We start from the raw sequence: 15,956 nt of genomic DNA, 5'->3' as shown, positions 1-15,956 counted from the left end.
GCAATACAGCCAGCAGCAAAACGACAAAAACGACTGAGCTCTAAACTTGCTGAAAGCTTCGTACTGACTACTGTTGGAAAGAGAGAGACAGAACAAGATAAACACGGGTTTCGTACAGCCTTTTTCTACCCTGTCATTGATCAGAGGCTCAATGAGCTTTATAGACGGTTTTCAAACACAAATTGTGACATGATGAATAGCATCCAAGCTCTTAACCCCGAAAGTGATGCATTTCTGAAGGAGACAACTCTGTTTTCATTTGCTCAGTTGTATGATGCAAATATTGAGGACTTGGGGCATGAACTAAATCAGTTCAGCAGAATTTTAGATAGGAAAATAAAGACTGGATACAGAGACCTGATAGTACAGTGGAGCTTGTTCAGTTCATTGAGCCTTATAAATAAGTGTTTTTTGAGCTCTTCAGACTGCAAAATAGCAGTCGCAATCCCAGTCAGTTCTGCTTCCTGTGAGCATTGAAGCTGGTCAAAACTTTTCTCAGATCCATCAAAACTGATGAGAGACTGAGCAATCTGGGTGTGCTTAGTATTGAGTCAAGGAGGTCAAAGGCTTTGAATCTTGACTTATTTGTTGATCGGTTTGCCAAAAATCACAAAAGCCGCAGAATTTTGTTACTGTAATGTGACATTTTGGGAAGGAAACTACAGCCCGGGATGCAGACACCCTTATGTAAAGTAGAGATGTAACTGTTCATTGCCTTTATTTTTATATGTAAATCTGTGTGTTTTCCAGATATCACTGTTTTACATTTATTAGAAATGTGACGGAATAGACGAAACTGATTACTGCGCGTGCAGAACAGGTGTGCATTCTGTATTCAGTCTTCATGTTTGTTAAATAGCCTACTTGTCTGTGCTTATGGGAAATAATACATCTGAAATCTATGTTTTCTATCTACGTATATGTCCATGTATTTTATTTAAGTCAACATTTAAGATTTGTAGACTTGTACATTAAATCCTTTTCTGTGGATTTAAAAATGTATATTTTCTGGTACTCTTGTTGCGTAAACTTGTTGATCGATTTGCCAAAAACTGCAGGATTTTGTTGCTGTAATGTGAGATTTTGGGAAGGAAACTACAGCCTGGGATGCAGACACCCTTATGTAAAGTAGAGATGTAACTGTTCATTGCCTTTATTTTTATATAAATATGATATGGTGTTAGGGCAAAAATGTTACTATAACTGAAGCTAACAGTAATAACGATAAGATCTATCTGAAATAAATAAGTGTACTGAAACAAATACCAATAACTGTATTGCATTGTTTTCTTATGCCCAATTACTTCATACTGTCTAGTTCTCTTTTTCGTCCTGCATTTATTGTGCCCCCCTCAGAAAATATCTGGCCCCCCAGTGGCCCCCCCAGTCAAATTGGTCAAGAACCGCCACTGGATCTGATACAGATTTTAAAGTTCTCTGACGTCAGGAACGAGGAGCTCCGCCTATATGGCCAACTCTCCACCTATCAGGGGAATGTGGGGTTGGGCCAGGGCCGGCCATTGCCGCTCGAGACGCTGTAGTACATATGCCAGGCCTGTAAGTGGCGCTGTAGTCTGCCACAAAAGCAGCAAAGAAGGCTTCCCGCGCATGGTTGCCATGGTTGCCCTTCTGTTTATTCTCCGCTGTGGCTCTTTTTCTCCCTCCCCGAGGCAAGCGTTTGCTCCTGCTGCTGTTATTCAATGCAATCCTTCCCTCGCTGTAATTCTCTCCGGTTAGTCCACCAGCACAAACACCCACCTCTCCGCCTCTTGCAAGGAACGAGGGGACCGTGCGGTAGAGTTTCAGTTAGATTTTTTTTCGCCGGTCAACATGTCCGTGAAAGTTTAAATCTTGCGGACAAAATTAGAAAAGTGCCGGTCAAAGGTCTTCTTTGTTATTTATTGAGCTTTAACACAAATGAATAATGACTCTATATAATCATATGAGAATAAAACACGGAGAACGGAGATCCCTTTCCCCCCCCCCCCTCTTCTGACAGCCCGGCAGCTGATCTCAAAGCACGCTCCCCTCTCCTGCAGGGGGGCGTGGTCAGCTGCAGCTCACTGAATTAACCCCTGCAAAAACAGGCCTGGAAAGAGCAAATAGAGTGAAATGAGGCATGGCTAAAATGCAGGATCTGTTTGGTATTTTGAAAAACAACCAATATTGATATACTTTATATAGGTATGGCCCTACAATATATTGTTCAAATATAGCATGATAGGTCCACTTTAAGTTTCACTTCTGCCGCCATTACAAGTCTCTCGCACAGACGTACACTTGAAAGCAGACGGAAGAAGAGCAGAAGAAATTCATGCCAGGTAAGCTTATTTTACTGGTTAAATTAATGTTAGAAAAGGTAAAGATATTGAGAAACAACACAGCAAGCTACAATTAAAAAAGAGGCTTACTGCACAATTCGTTTAGTCAGATGCTAGCTTTAGCTTTTAGCTGATTAACATTACAGTGTACAGCACTTTCAGCGGTTTATGGACAATATTAATCCCACGTGTAATGGTAGATAATAATAGCATATCATTACTGTTTAGCTAAATGTGTGTGCACTAAAAAGCTTTAGCTGCTAACACTAGGTCAGCTTTTAGCTGAAATTAGGTCACAGCACCACGTGTGTTTTACTCTGATAAGAGCTGAAATTGTATCGCGGTAATGTTTTTGCTAGGCTAGGTCATAGCACTGTGTGTGTATGCCAAGCCCCCAGGAAGTGCGCCGGACTATGATGACAATATTCGTTGTGGCCAAACGGCGGTACTACACTTCCTTTAGGTTGCTGGGCCCGGAAACACTTTTTCCCATTGACTTACATGGGGAAAGAGTGGTCTGTAAATCGTTGGATAATTTTTTTTCAAACTAAATAAACTACCCAGTATGAACATTTGTATAACCCTTATTAAAAACATTTGTTCCTCAGGTTGTAAAATGTGCTAATAACGTTATCCTGAGAGTTATTTTCCTCGGCATTATGAACGTGCAACTAACCCACCGGACCACGCTGCCCGGCACGTTCATGTTACGTGTTCTGACTGTAACAGTTTGGAGGATTTAGCAGCCTGGTATATTACACAGTTTTAGCGGCATATATATCTATATATATTAGGGCCGGGACTTTAACGCGTTAATTAAGATTAATTAATTACACAAATATTAACGCATTTTAATCGCACTTATTTTTGCACCGCGGAACGTTTCTCACTGGATGAGTTTCAGGGGTACCGACTATACTGGAGCACAAACTAATGTTCATGACTTCAAACAACAACAAACCACAGTGAACAATAGTCAAACATGAACGAAGAAGCTGATGAGACCGCTTTTCTTGGCCCCGTGGATGGGACATTTTGTTTTAAAAAACGGACGGATGGAAGCATCGATAAGAGCACGTTTGTTTGCAAATTATGCAAAAAGGAATTTGCATATCACCGCAGCACATCAAGCCTCAAGTATCACCTCAATACAAAACCTATAGCAGCTAGCGTGGAAGCTAGCGTGGACGTTAGCCCGACTCGGAGTACAAGGACCCACACCCAATTCGAGTTGATCAAACAGTGGCCTATGCAACAGAGAGATTTTATTTCTCATCAGGATATTGGAAGAATAGGAGGGATTGAGGTCAATCACTGGCACTTTTTTATTTTATTTTAAATGGTACAGTACACTTTATGTTTTATTTATTATGTTGTTGGTGCAACTGGCACTTTATGTTGAACTGTTTATTGTTTTGGCCAATGTTATTGAGAGAGTTGGACTGAAATGTATTAGATTTTTTAAATCAACTGTTGGTAAATCAACAAAGTCTGTTATGGCCTCTGAAGCAACAGAGAGATGTTTTCTAATAGTCGGGGTTTCCAGTGTTCTGAATGTACTTGAAAGTATTGTGTAATAGTTAAAAAACAAAGTGTTATAGTTTACAGAAGGTCTACCTATCTATAGGCTACCTGAATCTCTGAAATGTACTATATTCCTAAATATGCTATTGCTACACTTTATGGCAAAAATTGCACTTTTCTGTTGGTCTTGGTTAAGTACCACCTTGAAAAAAAATAAACAATGTTTTGTTGCTTAAGCTTATGTATTCAGTCATTATTCAATGGTATACTAAAATCCATGTGAACAAAATTGCTTCTCACTGTTCTCAGGTCAAATATTTATATGTGATTAAAAATGCGTTTAATTGCGATTAATTAATGACAAAGCCTGTAATTAATTAGATTATTTTTTTTAATCGAGTCCCGGCCCTAATATATATATATATATATAGATATATATATAGATACATATGGTTGGTATTTAACAAAAAGGGGTGTTATAGTCTGTGTTGTAGTGTGTGATATTGGTATTTATGGAAACATTTTACACCTTTCCTTCAAGTATTATACGTTTTTGTTACTTGTGGAGTACTTAACATGAATAGTCACAGTTATTATCCTTTTACTCCATCACATTTCAAAGACAAATATATGGGCTCAGAACAGTCTCATAATACACACATGCACATTTCATGATCCGCAAAAGGATTCACACTTGTATTTCCGGATCCACACTTGTGTTTTTCAATGCACACACAAATGTGTTCCGTTTCATATACATGTAAATAAAATCCAAACACAGAAAAAAGTTTTACATATGTATTTTCGATCCTCACATATTTGTTTTCCGTTTAAAACCTCTGAACCTGCAAACACAAACCGCTTTCTGTGCATGGATCGCTGTGCATTCGTGTGTGGGTTTTTTGAGACTCCCCTTACGCTCACCCGATTCGTACTTGTAATTTTTTCTATCTATAGCCAATCAGATGTCTCCTCAATTCTAAGCCAATCACATGAGCACGCCCCCACGAGGGTAGATTTATTGCGTGCATGACGCTTCATATACGCATTTTGCGCAGTTGACCGGTCCGGTCAGCTTTTTTTAAAACTAAATAAACCACCCAGTATGAACACTTGTATAGCCCTTATTAAAAACATTCGTTCCACAAGTTGTAAAAATTTGCTAATAACATTATTCTGAGAGTTTTATCCCTCTGCATTATGAACGTGCATCTAACCCACGGGACCGCGCCGCCCGGCACGTTCATGTTACGTGTTCAGCAGGTTCAGCACTACATGCGTTTATCTTTACCCATGGATGCAAAATCATCGTCTCACTGCCATCCCACGGAGCTGTAATAATGGATATATTGCACATGTTTGCTGTAATTCATCATTTGTAAAATATTATACTACATGGGCTGTATGATTAAATCTTGTTCCGTAAATGTTGTATTAAATAAAGTTAAGATTAACGTCCCTGTAGCTTCTTATTGCACTAAGAAGCTTATTGCACTGTATATATATATATATATATATATATATATATATATATATATATATATATATATATATATACATATATATATGCAGTGCAATAATTCTTTCATGCTAAATGAAGCTCTGTTGCTTGGATATCACTAGATCCTGTTACGGCGTAATATAAGTACATAACGATTGATGTGCACATTAGCATAATTACTTGTTAGCCGCTAGCTGCTAACTGCCGCCTCGTTAATATCAAATCCATCATAAAAACAAGCCATTACCATGCTGTCATGAACGTGCGGGGTTGTTACGTGTACGCAAATTGACGTGCTTGAGGTGAACGAGCATTTTGGTTAAAGTTGCGCATGCGCTATGAGCGCACATACGGGTACTTCTCAGGCATGCCGGGTAATCTGTGACGTTTCGCTCTCTCAAAAGTTGGGCCATTTTATCATCATGTGCAAATGAGCAACTCTCATAGGAATTAATGAGGCCCCGCCTCCCACGCTGTATCCAGTTCTTATTATACATCCATGGTCTGCACAAGCCCCCAGGAAGTGCGCCGGACTCTGAGTAGTATATTCGTTGTGGCCAAACGGCGGTACTACACTTCCTTTAGGTTGCTGGGCCCGGAAACACTTTTTCCCATTGACTTACATGGGGAAAGAATGGTCTATAAATCGTTGGATAATTTTTTTTAAACTAAATAAACCACCCAGTATGAACACTTGTGTAACTGCCTCTGTGTCAGTCAGCGCAGTATTTCTGAGTTATTTATTTTGGTAGGAACCAAAGTTCTCTAAGGCGGAACCTTTGTTTTTATATTGCCTGTTTCCGTCAGGACATACTTTAGCGTAACACTCATCCGAAAAGTCCGCTGATTTAGTACATGTTTTTCAGTGCTGATGCATCTGCAAAATAGCTCTTAGCATCAAGATAAACAATCGTACAGAGTAATACCAAGCTACACAATTTTCCTCATGCAATGCAGCTACTAAGGTATATTTTGCTGACGTTTTTTGTGTGTGTTTTCTGTTCTTGTTTGTATTAAATTGTTTTTATACAGCTAAGGGCTAATACAGCTAAGGGCTAACACATGTTGGGCTTAGTTAGATTGGTCTTTGTGTTTTGTTGAATTATATGTAACCAAAGTGTATTGTGTTTTTTGATTACAGTTTTCACGGTCTGAATGAACCAAATAAATCCTGCCAGTAAATTAAAAACTCGTTGCTGTCGTCTGTACTGAGGGAATTACAGTGAAAACTTAACTGCTCACGAAGACAGCACCAAAGAGCAGTGAATGACAACAGTAACGCAAGTAAGATGTCCCGAAATGGCGAAGAGCACACAATTGCAGATGTACATTTCCCAGACATGGAGTCACACGCACCTGACAAGACAGAGTGTGTGCACGAGCACAGCTCAACCGTGCAGCCACAAGCGACTGAAGGCATCATAGTGGACAACCCCGCTTCCTCAGAAGAGCCACCATTAGGCCAAAGAGTCCGCAGAATGACGGAAAAGGGTCAAGAACAGCATGATGAGCAAGTAATAAAGGTTGCACATCGGTTCAGTGTGTGCTATGAGAAGTGGAAGGATGCCACAAAAGAAGCCAACCAAGCGCTGAGTGGAAAGTGCTCAGACGACCTGCTAGATGGACAAATGACTAAAGTACGCAATACCTCTAGGAGTCTAAATGACGTTTATGACGATTGGAAACGCCTTGAGGTTCCTGACCTAAACACACGTCGCAAAATCGACACCTGTGAAACAGTAACAAAGAAGATGGTTAAGGATGCAATGGACCTTATAGATGCAAGGGAGGAAGCTACAGCCCATAGGCATACTACAAGTCAAAGACATGAAGAACATCGAGTCATTGAATAGGTAATGTCTGTAGCCTCAGGAAGGACAGGCATTAGCTCTCGCCACACTAAGTGCTCCTCTGCAAGCAGGAAGAGTGCAGCTGCTGAGGTTGCTGCCAACAAAGCCACCTTAGAAGTACAGCTGGAGCAAGAGCATTATATTAAAGAGCTTCAGAGACTGGAAGTTGAAGCCGCTCAGCTAAAAGCCAAACAAGAGGCTGAAAATGCAGAGAGACAAAGAGTGCTAGAAGCCAAGCGCAGAGAACTAGATCGATTGGAGACTATTAAGAAGCTAAAGGCTGCCGAGGCACGACAGCAAGTATATGACCAGAGTATACATTCATGTCCGGCAACTAAGGGTGACGGCTCAGATGAAGAAATAAATTATCTTCTCCATCGTGGCTCTGTGAAGAAAGAAGAGGAAGTCAAGCCTCAAACTATAAATGATCTTCTCCATCGTGTCTCTGTGAAGAAAGAAGAAGAAGTCAAGCCTCAAACTAGCCCGCTGCGGCACCATTTTACACCACCAGCTGTAGCACAAGCAAGGCAAGAAAACAAATATGAAGATGGCACAACAGCTCTCGTCAAAGCGCTCGCAGAAGCCATCAGTGCGAGTCGCATTCCTCTACCTGAACCTACAGTGTTCAGTGGTGACCCACTCCGATTCAACGACTGGAAAGTGTCCTTTCAGACGCTTGTTGACAGGAAGAACATACCAGCTGAAGAGAAGATATATTATCTACGCAAGTATGTGGGTGGATCTGCTAAAAGGGCCATAGAGAGCTACTTTTTACTTGGCACAGAGCCAGCGTATTATGCAGCATGGGACATCCTAGAAGAGCGATACGGCAATCCATTCCTCATCGCCAAGGCCTTCAGAGAGAAGCTTGACGCGTGGCCCAAGATAAGCTCCAAAGGCAGTATGGAACTTCAAGAACTCGCCGACTTCCTGCGCTGCTGTGAGGCAGCCATGTCTCAGATCAGAGGTCTTGAAATACTTAATGATTGCAACGAGAACCAGAAAATTCTCTCTAAACTCCCAGACTGGTTGACTTCAAGGTGGAATAGGAAAGTCATAGAAGCAGAAGAAGACACTCACATGTTCCCGAGCTTCAGCCAGTTTGTCAAGTTTCTCACACGTGAAGCTAAAATCGCTTGCAGCCCAATAACATCTCTTCATGCTCTTAAGCCAAGTGAAAGGATTCCAGACAAGAGTGTAAAGAGCGGAGGTCCTGGAGCAAAGGTGTTAGCAACCACCTCAGAGGAGAAAGCCGTCGTCACAAGCTGTGTCTTCTGTGAGAAGGCAGGACACAGTCTACAAAGGTGTTACAAGTTTATGCAAGGGACAATCTTGGAGCGAATCAAGTTTGTTCAAGAAAATAAATTGTGTTTTGGCTGTCTCAATTTTGGCCACCGATCTAAAGATTGTAGAGAAAGAGACAGCTGCGACACCTGTGAGAGAAGACACCCAACTTGTCTTCATGACGATCGCACCAAGGAAGAAAGGATGTCTACAAGATCTGACAGAGCAAGGTACAGTGACAAAGACAAAGAAGAGTACAAAGAAAGGAAGAATGAACAGTCACAAGACCAGTCAGAGAGACCATCACGTGAGGCGACGGCACTTAGAGTCATCCAGAATGTTGGAGACACTCATACCTCCACAATAATTCCAGTGTGGGTGTCATCTACAAGTGTGCCAAGTCGTGAAGTTCTGGTGTACGCACTCCTTGATACACAAAGTGACACAACCTTTATCCTCGACGAGACAGCGAAGGCTCTCAATGCTAAGAGTGAACCAGTTCAGCTAAACCTCTCCACGTTGGCTTCAAGAAACACAATCGTGTCCTGTCGGAAGCTAGCTGGTCTACAAGTTAGAGGTTTTTATTCAGACAAGATAATCACTCTTCCAGTGACTTACTCAAGAGAGTTTATCCCTGCAAACAGAGACCATATTCCCACACCAGATACGGCGAAAGCATGGCCTCATCTTGAACACATTGCAGATGAGATCGCTCCTCAGCAAAGCTGTGATGTCGGCCTGTTAATTGGCTACAACTGTGCCCAAGCCCTCGTTCCAAGAAAAGTGGTGCCTGGTGAGGAACACCAGCCGTTTGCACAGAAGACAGACTTGGGCTGGAGTGTAGTGGGGTATGGCAACCCGTATCTCAACTATGGAGATGCAATTGGAATAAGTCACCAAGTCATGGTGAAGCAAGTGATGCCAGGTCTACCGTCCTCTTCAGACCTCACAAAGGAAGTGCACTATGTCTGTAGGACACAGATCAAAGAAGTTCTCTTACCTGCAGATGTCATCAAGATGCTGGAGTCTGACTTCGTTGAAAGAGCGTCGGAGACCAGCCCCATCTCTCAAGAAGATCTAAGGTTCCTGTCAAAAATGGAAAAGAGCATCAAGTTAAAGAGCGACGGTCATTACGAAATGCCGCTGCCATTCAAGAAAGAAAGACCTAACTTACCTGATAATAAGATCTGTGCTATCCATCGTCTCAGGTGCCTAGAAAGAAAGCTGAGAAGAAACGACCAGTACTACAAAGACTACAAGACCTTCATGGATGAGACCATAAGACGCGGAGATGCAGAAAAGGTCCCGGAGGAAGACATCCACAAAGCTCCAGCTTGGTACATTCCGCATCATGGGGTGTATCATCCACAAAAGCCTGGGAAGATACGCGTTGTCTTCGATTGCTCCGCCAAGTACCAAGCAACGTCCTTGAACGACCACCTCCTGACGGGTCCTGAGTTGACAAACACCTTGGTGGGAGTTCTGTATCGCTTCCGAAGAGGTCCTGTGGCAATCATGTGTGACATCGAACGCATGTTTCACCAGTTCCATGTTAAGGCAGAAGACCAAGATTACCTGCGGTTCCTTTGGTGGGACAATGGAGATCTCGAAAGCCAACCTTCCATCTATCGGATGAAGGTCCACTTGTTTGGTGCAGCATCGTCACCTGGCTGTGCCAACTATGGGCTGAAGCATGTCGCTGCTGAAGGACAAGGAAACTTTAGTGACGACACCATAAAGTTCATTCAACGGAACTTCTACGTTGATGATGGATTGTCAAGTGTAGCATCTGAAGACCAAGCGATCCAACTGGTGAAAGAAGCAAGAGAGCTTTGCAGCACAGGCAAACTCCGGCTGCATAAGTTTATCTCTAACAGCAAGAAGGTCCTAGACACAATCCCAAAAGAAGAATGTGCTGCAGCTGCCAAAGACAAGGACATGGCACTGGGTGAACTGCACATGGAAAGAGCACTCGGTGTGCAGTGGTGCGTGGCTTCTGATGAGTTCCAGTTCAGAGTAATCGTCAAAGAGAATCCACTTACGCGAAGAGGAGTCCTGTCCACAGTCGCTTCAGTCTACGACCCTCTTGGATTTGTGGCACCGTTCATCTTGTTGGGAAAGCAGATCCTGCAGCAGATGTGTCGTGACAAGCTCAGTTGGGATGACACCTTACCTGATGACCTACGACCTCTATGGGAAAGCTGGCTTCAAGACCTGCGAAATCTAGCCGAGGTGAAGATTCCAAGATGCTACGTTCCATCAAGCTTCAAGGTCCAACACTACGAACTCCACCATTTCGCCGATGCCAGTGAGTCAGGCTATGGAGAGTGCTCGTACCTCAGAGCAGTGAGTACGTCAAGTGAAGTCCACTGTTCCTTTGTAATGGGAAAGTCGAGAGTCGCTCCTACTAAGGTCACAACCATACCAAGACTCGAGCTGTCAGCAGCAGTGGTAGCTGTCCGCACCAGTGACATGCTCAAGAAAGAACTGGAAATAGAATGCCTACAAGAAGTCTTCTGGACTGATTCAAGAGTGGTCCTTGGTTACATCAATAATGAAGCCAGAAGATTTCACGTGTTTGTGGCAAATCGTGTGGAACGCATCAAGCAAAGCACAGAGTCTACACAATGGAAGTATGTGGCTTCAGAAGATAATCCAGCAGACCACGCCTCAAGAGGTCTCACAGCAGAGCAACTGGTATCCTCTAACTGGTTCACAGGCCCAGACTTTCTTTGGCAGAAGGAGTTACCAAGTGGAGATGTCAAGGTGGGAGAGATCACATATGACGATCCTGAACTTAAGAAGGTCCAGGTTCTCGACACCCAGGCGAAAGAAGTCAAGTCGCTGCCAGATCGCCTACACAAGTTTTCAGACTGGTCCAAAATGGTGAAAGCTATCGCCAGACTCCAGCGCCATGTGAAAGAAATTAAAGGGCTTCAGCCAAAGTCCTGTGAAGCCTGCAGTTTGGAGGAAAGGAGAGAAGCGGAGTTGACAATAATCAAGATGGTTCAAGAAGCAACCTTCTCACAAGATATACAGTTACTCCAAAGTGACAAGGAGACGCCAGTCAAGGGCAAAGCCAATAAGTTGCACCGGTTAAGTCCATTCCTGGATGACCAAGGTGTCCTCAGAGTTGGAGGCCGCTTAACTCATGCTGCCCTACATCCACAGGTGAAGCATCCAGCGGTCCTTCCAAAGGACAGTCATGTGTCAAATTTACTTGTCAAGCACTATCATGAAAGAGTTTACCATCAAGGACGAGGAATGACCATGAATGCGCTCCGATCTAATGGCATATGGATACTGGGCTGCAGCAAGGCTGTATCATCCCATATCTACAAGTGCACTAAGTGCAGGAAGTTCAGAAGATGCACTGAACAGCAGAAAATGTCAGACCTTCCAGAGGACAGAATGGAAACAGCTCCTCCATTCACCTACTGCGGTATGGACTGTTTTGGACCATTCTACGTAAAGGAAGGAAGGAAAGAGCTAAAGCGTTATGGATTGTTACTTACCTGCATGTGTTCCAGAGCGGTTCACGTTGAGATGCTTGACGACATGACCACGGATGCCTTCATTAACGCACTGCGTTCATTCATCGCCATTCGTGGAAATGTACGTCAGATAAGAAGTGATCAAGGAACAAACTTCGTCGGAGCAAGACGAGAGTTTGCTGAAGCATTGAAAGAAATGGATCAGGAAGAGCTCAAGCAGCTTGGATGTGAGTTCATCATGAACACCCCAGCTTCAAGTCATATGGGTGGCGTCTGGGAAAGACAAATTCGCACCATAAGAAGTGTCTTGACGTCCATTCTAGAACAGTCAGCTACGCAGCTTGACTGCTCCTCTCTAAGAACGTTCCTGTATGAAGTCATGGCAATAGTGAACAGTAGACCTCTGACCACTGATTGTCTAAATGATTCATCCAGTTCAGAGCCCCTGACACCAAACCACATTTTGACCATGAAGTCCACGATACTCGCTCCACCTCCTGGGAAGTTCGTCAAGGAAGATCTATACCTACGCAAGAGATGGCGTCGAGTTCAATTCTTATCCAACCACTTCTGGACAAGATGGAAGAAGGAGTACCTCCTGAGCCTCCAACAGAGACAGAAGTGGACCAAAGATCGCAGGAATGCAAAGGTCGGCGATGTTGTACTCCTGCAAGATGATACTACACCACGTAACCAGTGGAGGATGGCAAAGGTTATCGAAGTGTACCCAGGAAAGGATGGGAAGGTGCGAAGACTCAAGTTGCTCATCAGCGACTCAACCCTTGATGAGAAAGGAAAGCGTATCTCCAAACCTGTCCACCTGGAAAGGCCCATCCATAAGACGGTGACGCTGATGGAAGCAGACTGAAAACTCCGGCCTCTCTCTTTCTTTTCCTCCCCTCTCTCTCTCTATCTGTCTCACTACAGGTGCAGTCATGGTGATCGTTCTCTGGGAAGCCAAGGACTGAAGTTTAGTTTTTTTTGTTTATCTTTTCTACGCAGTATGTTGTCTCTCAATAGTTGAAGAAAATCATATACATGTGATATGTTTTGGTGGGAGTGTAACTGCCTCTGTGTCAGTCAGCGCAGTATTTCTGAGTTATTTATTTTTGTAGGAACCAAAGTTCTCTAAGGCGGAACCTTTGTTTTTATATTGACTGTTTCCGTCAGGACATACTTTAGCGTAACACTCATCCGAAAAGTCCGCTGATTTAGTACATGTTTTTCAGTGCTGATGCATCTGCAAAATAGCTCTTAGCATCAAGATAAACAATCGTACAGAGTAATACCAAGCTACACAATTTTCCTCATGCAATGCAGCTACTAAGGTATATTTTGCTGACGTTTTTTGTGTGTGTTTTCTGTTCTTGTTTGTATTAAATTGTTTTTATACAGCTAAGGGCTAATACAGCTAAGGGCTAACACATGTTGGGCTTAGTTAGATTGGTCTTTGTGTTTTGTTGAATTATATGTAACCAAAGTGTATTGTGTTTTTTGATTACAGTTTTCACGGTCTGAATGAACCAAATAAATCCTGCCAGTAAATTAAAAACTCGTTGCTGTCGTCTGTACTGAGGGAATTACAACTTGTATAGCCCTTATTAAAAACATTCGTTCCTCAAGTTGTAAAAATGTGCTAATAACGTTATTCTGAGAGTTATATCCCTCTGCATTATGAACGTGCATCCAACCCACAGGACCGCGCCGCTCGGCACGTTCATGTTACGTCTTCAGCAGGTTCAGCACTACATGCGTTTATCTTTACCCATGGATGCACAATAACAACGGACCCATATCGTCTCACTGCCAACCCACGGAGCTGTAATAACTTCTTCTCGCTTAATCAAAACATCCCCCCCTGGTTTTAATTACATCACTAAACCCCGTCCCTCACGCCGTGGTGGTGGGCTGGCTGTCATCTACAACCAGAACATCCGGACTACAGAACTCACCCTCCCCTCAGTACCATCCTTCAAATTTCTCGCCTTCAAAACCCCTCCCTCACTGACAGTTATCCTCATGTACCGCCCCCCTAAACCACACCCCTCCTTCCTCTCTGATCTCACTGAACTCCTAACCATTGATTCATCCCTCTCCCCACGTCTGTTACTCCTCGGCGACCTTAACATCCACATGGACTCCACCACCTGCAAACACGCTTCTGAATTTTCCTCCCTTCTGGACAATTTCTCATTTACACAACATGTCGCCTTCCCCACCCACGATAAAGGACACATCCTTGACCTTGTCTGCTCCACCAACCTCACAGTACTCGACCTCCACCCCTGCCCCTTTCCCCTCTCTGACCACAAACTCATACAGTTCACCACCGCCTCCCCCGTCCGCCGCCCCCCCCCCCATCCAGGAACATCACTTTCCGTAATTTACGCTCTGTTGATCCCCAGCACCTCTCCGACCTGCTATCCTCTACTCTCCCCCTGGACTCGAACCTCAGCTCACCCGATGATCAACTCAACCACCTTAATTCAACCCTACTCGCCTCCCTCAATAGCTTGGCCCCCCTCAAAAGGAAACATTTCACTTTTAAAACCTCACCCTGGTTCACCCCTGCACTCCGTAAACTGAAGCAAACCGGCCGCCAGCTTGAACGCCTAACCATGAAATCATCCCTCACAGTTCACCATGATCTGCATCATGCATGAATGCATCTGACCCACAAACATCTCCCCCAACATCCACCGCCACAATTCCTCCCTCCATCTCCCTTGACCTCCCGAGCCCTCCTCCCCAGGGCATTCTCTCCCAGTTCACTCTGGTTACCCCCCCTGAAATACTCCAACTGATCAGCTCCTCCAAACCCACAACCTGCTCGCTTGACCCTCTACCCACCCCTCTTCTGAAGTCCTGCCTCCCCGTCCTTTGCCCCTACATTGTCAACCTTTTCAACTCCTCCCTGTCCCAAGGAACCGTTCCCTCTGCCTTCAAAACTGCTGCTCCCATCCTCAAGAAACCCGGTCTGGATCCCTCCTCCCTCAGTAATTACCGCCCCATCTCCAACCTCCCCTTTCTCTCTAAAACAATAGAACACATCATCTCCAAACAACTCCACCGCCATCTCCAAAAAAATGACCTTTTTGAACCCCTTCAGTCTGGTTTCGTCCTCACCACAGCACAGAAACGGCACTCATCAAAGTCCTCAATTCCCTCCTCACCTCTGCTGACACCGGTTCCCTCAACATCCTCATCCTCCTTGACCTGAGTGCAGCCTTCGATACCGTGAGCCACACCATCCTGCTTACCCGACTCCGGGATATCGGTATCGAAGGTACTGCACTCAGGTGGCTCCAGTCCTACCTCTCCGACAGATCCCACTTCATCTCCCTCAACAATCACTCCTCTACCACAGCTTCAGTCACCCAAGGTGTTCCCCAAGGTTCAGTACTCGGCCCCCTCCTCTTCATCATCTACATCCTCCCCCTTGGTCAGATTCTCCGCCATCACAACCTGGACTTTCACTGCTATGCTGACGACACACAGAGCTACCTCAGCACCAAATCCCCCCACAACCCCCCTCTCACACACATCGAATCCTGTCTGACTGCAATAAAATCCTGGATGCAACACAATTTCCTCAAACTCAACAGCAATAAAACTGAACTCCTCCTCATCGGCTCCAAATCCACCGTCAGCAAAACCCCCAACCTGACACTCACCATCGATGGCACCCCTGTTTCCCCCTCCACCCAGGCACGCAACCTTGGCGGGATATTCGACCCCACCCTCTCCCTCGATCCCCACATCCGCCAAGTTGTAAAAACCTCATTTTTCCACCTCCGCAATATCGCCAAACTCCGTCCCTCTCTCACCCGCCCCGCAGCTGAGCGACTCATTCACGCCTTCATCTCCTCCCGCCTTGACTATTGCAACTCACTCCTCTTCGGCATCAGCACAACATCCCTCAACAGACTCCAGCGTGTCCAGAACGCAGCCGCCAGACTCCTCACCCACACGAAATCATGGC

This window comes from Notothenia rossii, assembly GCF_949606895.1.
Source record: "Notothenia rossii genome assembly, chromosome: 8".
Taxonomy (NCBI): domain Eukaryota; kingdom Metazoa; phylum Chordata; class Actinopteri; order Perciformes; family Nototheniidae; genus Notothenia; species Notothenia rossii.
This window is presented reverse-complemented; position numbering follows the sequence as displayed.